The sequence below is a fragment of the Callorhinus ursinus genome, unplaced genomic scaffold (genome assembly GCF_003265705.2).
Source record: "Callorhinus ursinus isolate GAN/ISIS: 27379988/994484 unplaced genomic scaffold, GSC_fseal_2.0 scaffold4, whole genome shotgun sequence".
Lineage (NCBI taxonomy): Eukaryota > Metazoa > Chordata > Mammalia > Carnivora > Otariidae > Callorhinus > Callorhinus ursinus.
In genome coordinates this window covers 109329712-109337967 of record NW_027397066.1, presented here as the reverse complement: position 1 = coordinate 109337967, position 8256 = coordinate 109329712, and the positions used below count along the sequence as shown (strand labels likewise).

The 8256-nt window shown below is 33.6% G+C and overlaps 1 long non-coding RNA gene across 1 annotated transcript in view; it reads right to left on the bottom strand.

Moving 5' to 3' along the window:
- Positions 1–1530: 1530 nt before the first annotated feature.
- Positions 1531–8256, bottom strand: part of LOC141372500 (uncharacterized) — a 41956-nt gene continuing 35230 nt past the window's right edge. The window contains exons 2-3 of the long non-coding RNA XR_012377764.1: positions 3642–3846; positions 1531–2099 (exon numbers count right to left, since the gene is read on the bottom strand). This is a non-coding gene — a long non-coding RNA (uncharacterized lncRNA). The remainder of the gene's footprint in view (positions 2100–3641; positions 3847–8256) is intronic.

The following is an 8256-nucleotide window of genomic DNA, read 5'->3' as shown; positions in this document are numbered from 1 at the left end:
ACTTAAATTCCAGTTAGTTAACATACAGTGTAAGATTAGTTTCAGGTGTAGAATTTAGTGATTCATCACTTACATACAACACCCAGTGCTCATCACAACAAGTGCCCTCCACAAGTATCTGCTTCCGTCTTGATATTTGAACACATTTTTTGACTTCGTGTGAGATTCATCTTTACTTTAATCTTGATACTTACATCCATCAAGGATCATCTAGTTTATGTCTTATCAATTAGGATAACTGTGTCAGTTATTATGAACCAAAACTATTATTAAAATTATTGTTAATATCTATATTCACTATCATACATAGATGACAATTCTACATATAACTTGTGGTGAATCTATGTAATTTATCTCTGGATAATTCATTGGCCCATTGAAGGACCTTGAGGATATTATGCTAAGTGAGATAAGCAAGACAAAGACAAATACTGTACGATCACACTTATATGTGAAGTCTTAAAAAGCCAAACATAAAAACAGAGAGTAAAATGAGGTTACCAGGATGTGGGAGGTGAGGGAAATGGGGAGATGTTGATTGAGGGTACAAAATTTCATTATAAGATGAACTGAGTTCTGGGGATCAAATGTACAGATAATATATAATCTATGGTGCTTATAGTTAACAATACTGTATTATTTACTTGAAAGTTGCAAAAGAGTAGATCTTAAATGTTCTCACCACACACACAAAAAAAATGGTAATTATGTAAGGTGATGGAGGTGTTAACTAACTCCACTGTGATAATCATTTTACAAAATATTAGTGAACATATTTTTTAAAGCTTGGACCTTTGATATTTGACCAAAACATACTATTGTTTTACTTCTAAAAAGATATAACTAACCCACTATGGAAACATTGTAAACCTATTGAATGGAGAATAATGACTGCTATCTGTCCACCGTGTCCTCTCCTCTTTCTTTTCAAATTTCATTATAAAACTGTACAGCTGTAACACAGGTATGGCACCACTCTAACTTTTTCCTTATGCCATGCTTGGGGGCAAACATTTTCTGGCAGAGAAGAGACACATTGCACCACAATATACTTTTAATTTAATAAAATCACCAAAGAGTCCCTTGTATGTACTTTTGCACAGTGCTCTATGAGGTGCTTTTCCAGAGATTATTGCAAATTACCAAAAAGATGCTCAATACCTATATGTGAAATGTGCTATTTTCCTCACAAATCAGCTGTAAAACCCTGTAGACTTGATCTGGAATACATGCGGGAAGAAAGTGCATATAGACCCACAGCTTTAGCACTGTGTTATTTAATTAAGAAATTTAATTTTCAATATTAAATCTAGGTGGCTTCTCTGCTTGTGTGGATTTTCAATTTCAGTATTCAACAAAATTAAGAATAATGGAATATGTTAAAATGTTTGGATTGCATTTTTACTTGTTAATTTGAAAGGGAGGCTTCAAAGCATGTGCCAGATTTTTGGTATATCTTAAGCAAAACTGAAACTCAGGAAAAGATTCAAGAAGTAATACAATGGTTTAGATTATGTGTTTCATCTTTAATACATTCATTTCCTATTACACAATACATTTACATAGAAGTCATTACACTTTCCCTTAAGAAGCAGAAGAGAAATCGATGAAAAGAAATGACCGGTACAGATAAATTTGAAGCTATTTTGTAGCAAGGTATTTATTACTATAGATTTTACCTTAGTCAACGTTTAAAAGTAAACCTTTGATGCATTACAGTTTATCACTACTGTTGCATTGGTTTCAAGGCAGAAATCCAACATGTATAGTTCTGACCAGAATTAAGGTGGCATTACCAAGTGGAGGCAATCATTTGTTTTGCCACCTGTTAAATTATCTCCTGAACTATGGAACAATTGGAAAGTTCTGCCTGCCTTAAGATAAGATAACAATGGAGGTAAAAAAGTACAAAAACAAAACAACAAGCAAAGCAAACTCCCCCTTCACACCTGAGCCAGAGGATACAGATCATGTCCATTTTTATTTGCCGTGGCACTGCAGTATTTGTCTCACCCTTGAACTTGACCATAGATGGAGTCTTTAGACACACTGCCAGTGAATCTTGAGACATTTGTAAAGAGTTTAAATCCAGAATGAAACTGAAAAGAAGTATTGCAGTGTCTAAGCATAAGCAAAATTGACATGAAATTCAGCAATTTGTTACTGCAAACATTCCTTAGCTTTTTAAAGAATTTTGAAAGTCAGCATCTTTTCTCTTAGTTTAATTATTTCCCTTATCTCCACCTTCTTGTCTGTTCAAAAAATAATTATTTCTTTTTAAAATAGTTTTATTGAGGTACAATTGATATATAAATAACTACACATATTTAATATGGACAATTTGATGTTTGGACATATGCAAACACCTGTAATACCATCACCACAATCAAGATAACAGACATACCCAACACTTCCCAAAGTTTCCTTGTGTCTCCCTTCCTCACTCTTTTTTTGTGATAAAAACCCTTAACGAGAGATCTAACCTCTTAACAAATTCTGAAGTGGGCAATAACATATTGTTGACTAGGCAACATGTTGTATAGCACATCTTTGTAACTTATTCATTTAGCACATTTGAATCTTTATACCCATTGAACAACAACTCCTCATTTCTCCTACCCTCCAGGCCCTATTGTAGTCTCTGCTTCTAAGAGTTTGACTATTTGTGAGACCTCATATAAGTGGAATTGTACAGTATTTGTTCTTCTGTCATTTGCTTATTTCACATAGCATTATGTCCTCCAGGTTCATCCATGTTGTCTCAAATGGCAGGACTGCCTTTTTAAAAAGGTTAAATAATAATGCTATTTTATGATTATTTCCATATCTTGGCTATTGTGAATAATGTTGCAATGAACACAGGAGTGCAGATATCTCTTCAGATCCTAATTTCAATTATCTTGGATATTTACCCAGAAATGGGATTGTTGGATCATATGGCAGTTCTTTGATTAATTTTCTGAGGACCTCTATACTATTTTCCACAGCTGCTGCACCATTTCACATTCTCACCAATGTTAGAAAAGGGTTTTAATTTCTCTATATCCTTGCCAACACTAGTTCGTTGAAAACTACAAAATATTGATGAAAAAAATGAAAGGAGACATAAATAAATGGAAAGATATCCTGCATTCATGGCTTGGAAGACAATATTGTTAAAATGTCTATACTACCCAAAGTGATCTACAAATTCAATGCCATCCTATCAAAATCCAAATGACATTTTTTATACAAATAAAAAATAATCCTAAACTTTATATGGAATCACAATAGAGATAGAATAGTCAAAGCAATTTTGAGAAGTAAGAACAAACCTGGAGGCATCACACTTTCAGATTTCAAATTATATTACAAAGATACACTAATTGAAACAGTATGATACTGGCATAAAGAGAGACATATAGACCAACAAAACAGAATAGAGAGCCCAGAAATAAACCCATGCATTTAGTCAGCTGATCTTTGACAAGGGTGCCAAGAATACACAATGGACAAAAGATTAAATAAATGGTGTTGGAAAAACTGGATAGCTACATGAAAAAAATGAAATTGGACCACTATCTTCTGCTATACACAAACTCAAAATGTATTAAAGACATACATATGACACAGAACTATGAAACTCCTAGAAAAATACATACGGGAAAATCTTCTTGATATTCGTCTTAGAAATGATTTTCTGTGGGGCGCCTGGATGGCTCAGTCGTTAAGCGTCTGCCTTTGGCTCAGGTCGTGATCCCAGGGTCCTGGGATTGAACCCCACATCGGGCTCCCTGCTCCGTGGGAAGCCTGTTTCTCCTTCTCCCACTCTCCCAGCTTGTGTTCCCTCTCTTGCTGTGTCTCCCTCTGTCAAATAAATAAATAAAATCTTCAAAGAAAATAAAAAAAGAAATTATTTTTTGAATACACACCAAAACGCAATTGCACACAATTGCATAAATAGACAAGTGACTCTACATCGAACTAAAAAGCTTCTGCACAGCAAAGAAAACAACAGAATGAAAAGACAACCTACAAAATGGGGGAAAAAATTGTAAACCATGTATCTGATAAAGGGTTAATTTCCAAAATATAAGAAACTCACTTTAATAGCCAACAGACAAACAATTAATTAACCCAATTTAGAAAAATGGGTAAAGGACTCAAACAAACCTTTTTCCAAAGAAAGTGTACAAATTCCAACAGGTATATGAAAAGGTGCCCAACATCTTTAATTATCAGTAAAATGCAAATCCATATTATGATGAGATATCACCTCAAACCTATTAGAATGGTTATTATCAAAAAACAACAACAAAAAGATAACCTAATTTCTTTTTTATTCAAAGTTTTATTTATATCAATATGGGCTTATGCATATTTATTTTACCTCTTGACTTGTAATCCAATGCTACGCTATTTTGTACCTCAAATTTTTCCAGCTCTGGTCACTAGGAGCTCTTTCTGGTTATCCAAGATCTGGTTCCTCCTATTAGAGAATGGTATTTAGAAACCAATATCTGAATGACAGATGTGTTCTTTGTTACTGTGGTCAATGTTTTTAGATTTCTCAGTAAACAGATCTAGAAAATTATATGTATATACTAATTTATGTATATACATTATCTACAAATATTTCTGCATCCATCAATCAATAAAGTTGTATCTATATATGTTTTTAAGCTAGACACAACGTCGGACTTAACTGATTCGAATTCAGTACAACAGGGTTTATTCTAGCCATCCCACCTTACACACCTGTATCTTCCTTCTCTAGCATTGAAAACCTGGTTCCTACCATTCTCCACCCATTTGCTTATTTTTTCAATCCCAGTAGACATGTAAAGTAGGTTCACAGTTGTGAACTGATATCCTCTCTTCCAAATGAGAAATAGATTTTTGGGTATGGTGTTTCTGTACTATACAATTTGTCTTGGGTTTACATTTACAGTCAAACCATCATTTTCCAAAGCTACATAGGTCAATTTCCTTTTATCCAATTTCCTTCAGCAAGGTTATGTCACACAATAGTAATAGAGTTGTAATAAATTTTTACAGTCTGCATTCCATCTTGGGATCCCCTGGCACCCCAGTTGCTATTTGTAAATTTGCATACACCTAAGTTCACTCTTTATGATGTGCCATTCTATAGATTTTGACAAATTCTTAGTCAAACTTCAGTACCATGAAGAACACTTGCATCATCCAAAAAACTCCCTGTGCATCATTTTTTTTCCTTAGTCAACCTCTTCCAATATTTGATAACAACTGCTCTGTTTTCCATCCTTATAGTTTTATATTTTCAAAAGTGTTACACAGAACCCTACAATATGTAACCTTCTGGGTCTGTTTTCTTTTAGCAAAATGTATTTGATACTCATTCATGTTGGTATAGAATCAATAACATGTTCCATTTAACTGATGAATTGTATACCACTGAATAGATGTACCTGTTTGTTTATTTGTTCCATTGTTGAAGGACATGCTGATTGTTTCCAGTCTTGCCAAGAAAAAATTTTAATATAATTTAATTTTTAGAACATTTCTAAGTGTACAAAAAAGTACAAAGTTTACAGAAAATGCAGAGTTCCTATACACTCATCCCTTTTCCCTCAGATTCCCCCATTATGTAAATCTTGGATTAGTGCAGTACATTTCTAACAATTAATGACCAATATTGATACATTATTATTAACTAAAGCCTATTTTTTACATTAGATTTTACATTTTGTGTTGTACACTTCTGTGGAATTTGAGAAATATATAATGTCATGTATCCACCATTACAGTATCATGCAGAGTAATTTCACTGCCTTTTGTTTATCACTGTGATTTTTTACATAGATAATAATGTCATCTGCAAACAGATTTTTCCCTCCTAATCTACATACATTTTATCTCCTTTTCTTATTGCATTATGTAGGACTTTTTAAGCAAGTTGTTGAAAGGAGTGGTGAGAGGGAAAATCCTTGTCTTGTTCCTGATACTAGGGGTAAACATCTCATTTCTCACCAAATAGTGATTTTTAGAATAGTTTAGACCATTCCTTTTACGACCAACAAAAATGCAAAGAGTAGCATAATCTGAGTTTTAATGGGAACAGAAATGTATTTCAAAACAAAGAAGGAACTTCAGATTTAAGGGATATATCATTACTATTTAATCTACCTTAAATTATATATATATATATATATATCAGTATATATGTGTATGTGTATATATATATATATTTTTTTTTTGAGAGAGAGAGAGAGAGAGAGAGTGTGAGCAGGCCCAGTGCAGAGCCCAACACACGGCTTCATCTCACAACCCTGAGATCATGACCTAAGCTGAAACCAAGAGTCCAATGCTTAATTGAGCCACCCAGGCACCACAATTTACCCTGAAATAAATGTTTAAACATAAATAAGAGTGATTATTCTATTCTATTCATTATTCTATCTGAAATAGAAATTCTGAATTTTGTTTATATAGATATAAAAATATTCTATTCTAAATCAAGATTAATTTTCGGGGCACCTGGGTGGCTCAGTCATTAAGCGTCTGCCTTCGGCTCAGGTCATGATCCCGGGGTCCTGGGATTGAGCCCCGCATCGGACTCCCTGCTTGGCGGGAAGCCTGCTTCTCCCTCTCACACTTCCCCTGCTCATGTTCCCTCTCTCACTGTGTCTCTCTCTGTCAAATAAATAAATAAAATCTTAAAAAAAAGATTAATTTTCTACTTCAATTCACCTTTCCTTCTGTTTTTATATGAATATTTTTCTCATATTGATAGTGCTGAGTTAAAGTACTTTTTATTATAATGATAGTTAAATATCCATAAACCTATGAGTAGACATAAAGTTCCCATTATTGTAACTTTCATTTAACTATAAAACCTAAATTTATTTTAAATATGTATAAGCTACATAACAAAACCTCTGATATTGAAATAAACAGAACTGTTTAAACACAATAGATGATGTGTTTATTACTTAAAACAAAAGACTTCTTTGACATAAATATGGTACTGGTTACTCTATGCAGTTGTTTTCAAGTTGCTGTATATATATGACTATACCTTTTATAAACCTTATATTTCACTCCATCATTCTTTAACTACATTACTGTGAAAGTTTCTATAGACCTTACATTGAGATGCTACTTGTCCATGAGTTGGCATCAAAAATATACTTCTAATCTTTTCTCATTGGGCTATAATAATTACATAGTACCACTTTGGACCCAAGCTATTATAAATAAAAATGCATATTTAATCATTTAAATATCATGTCTTCTTTGTTTCTTGTTTTGTTTTGTTTGGGATATAACAATGGCCTTCAGGTTACTATTTAAAGTGTGCTTCACAGACACACAACATAAGCATCAGGCACCATGAGGATCACCTAGGACTTCTTAGGAATGCAGAATCTTGGGGCACCTGGGTGTCCCAGTCCTTTAAGTGTCTGACTTTGGCTCAGGTCATGATCTCAAGCGTCCTGGGATTGAGCCCCACTTCAGGGTCCCCACTCAGTGGGGAGTCTGCTTGTCTCTCTCCCTCTGTCCCTCCCCCTGCTTGTGCTCTTTCGCTCTCAAATAAATAAAGTTTTTGAAAAAAAGGAATGTAGAATCTTGTGTCTCACTAGAGAACGATTAAATCAGACTTTTCAAATTAGTAGCACCGAATTGTTTCATATACACATTGAATTTTGAGAGGCAGTACTCTATAAGACCCACATGATAAAAACAATGTAGACTGTGCTTATATAATTTACCTTGTATTTCTAGGAGAAGTTCAAAAATTAAAAATAGTTTGCTAACAAAGTCTAGTATTGATCCATTTTTAAAAACATGACTCCCAAATTTGGGTTGTTATTTAGTGTTGCCAAGAGATTGCAATAAAGAATCTTTAAGTGCATAACTGGGCCTCTTAGCCTCTGTCTCAGAACACAGGGGGTCTTTATTTGCCTAGATATTTTAACGTTTCTTTTAAGACATTAAATTTCAGTTTGTATACCTTAATTATTCTTCTTTTATCATCTATAAATACATTCTAGTTATCACAAGAGTTCTGTGAAAATTCACTTTGCAAGTGCCCTTAATTGTATGTTACAACATTATAGTTTACATTTCATTGTGTAAAAGAGTGCTTTGTTTCTAAATATTTTAACTCCTATGCATTTACAGTGAAGATTAGTTTAAGATAAAGAAAAGAGATATAAGAGAAGCTGGGAAAGGTGAGTGGATTGACAAGAGAAAGAAAGAAAGAAAAAGAAAGGAAGGAAGGAAGGAAGGAAG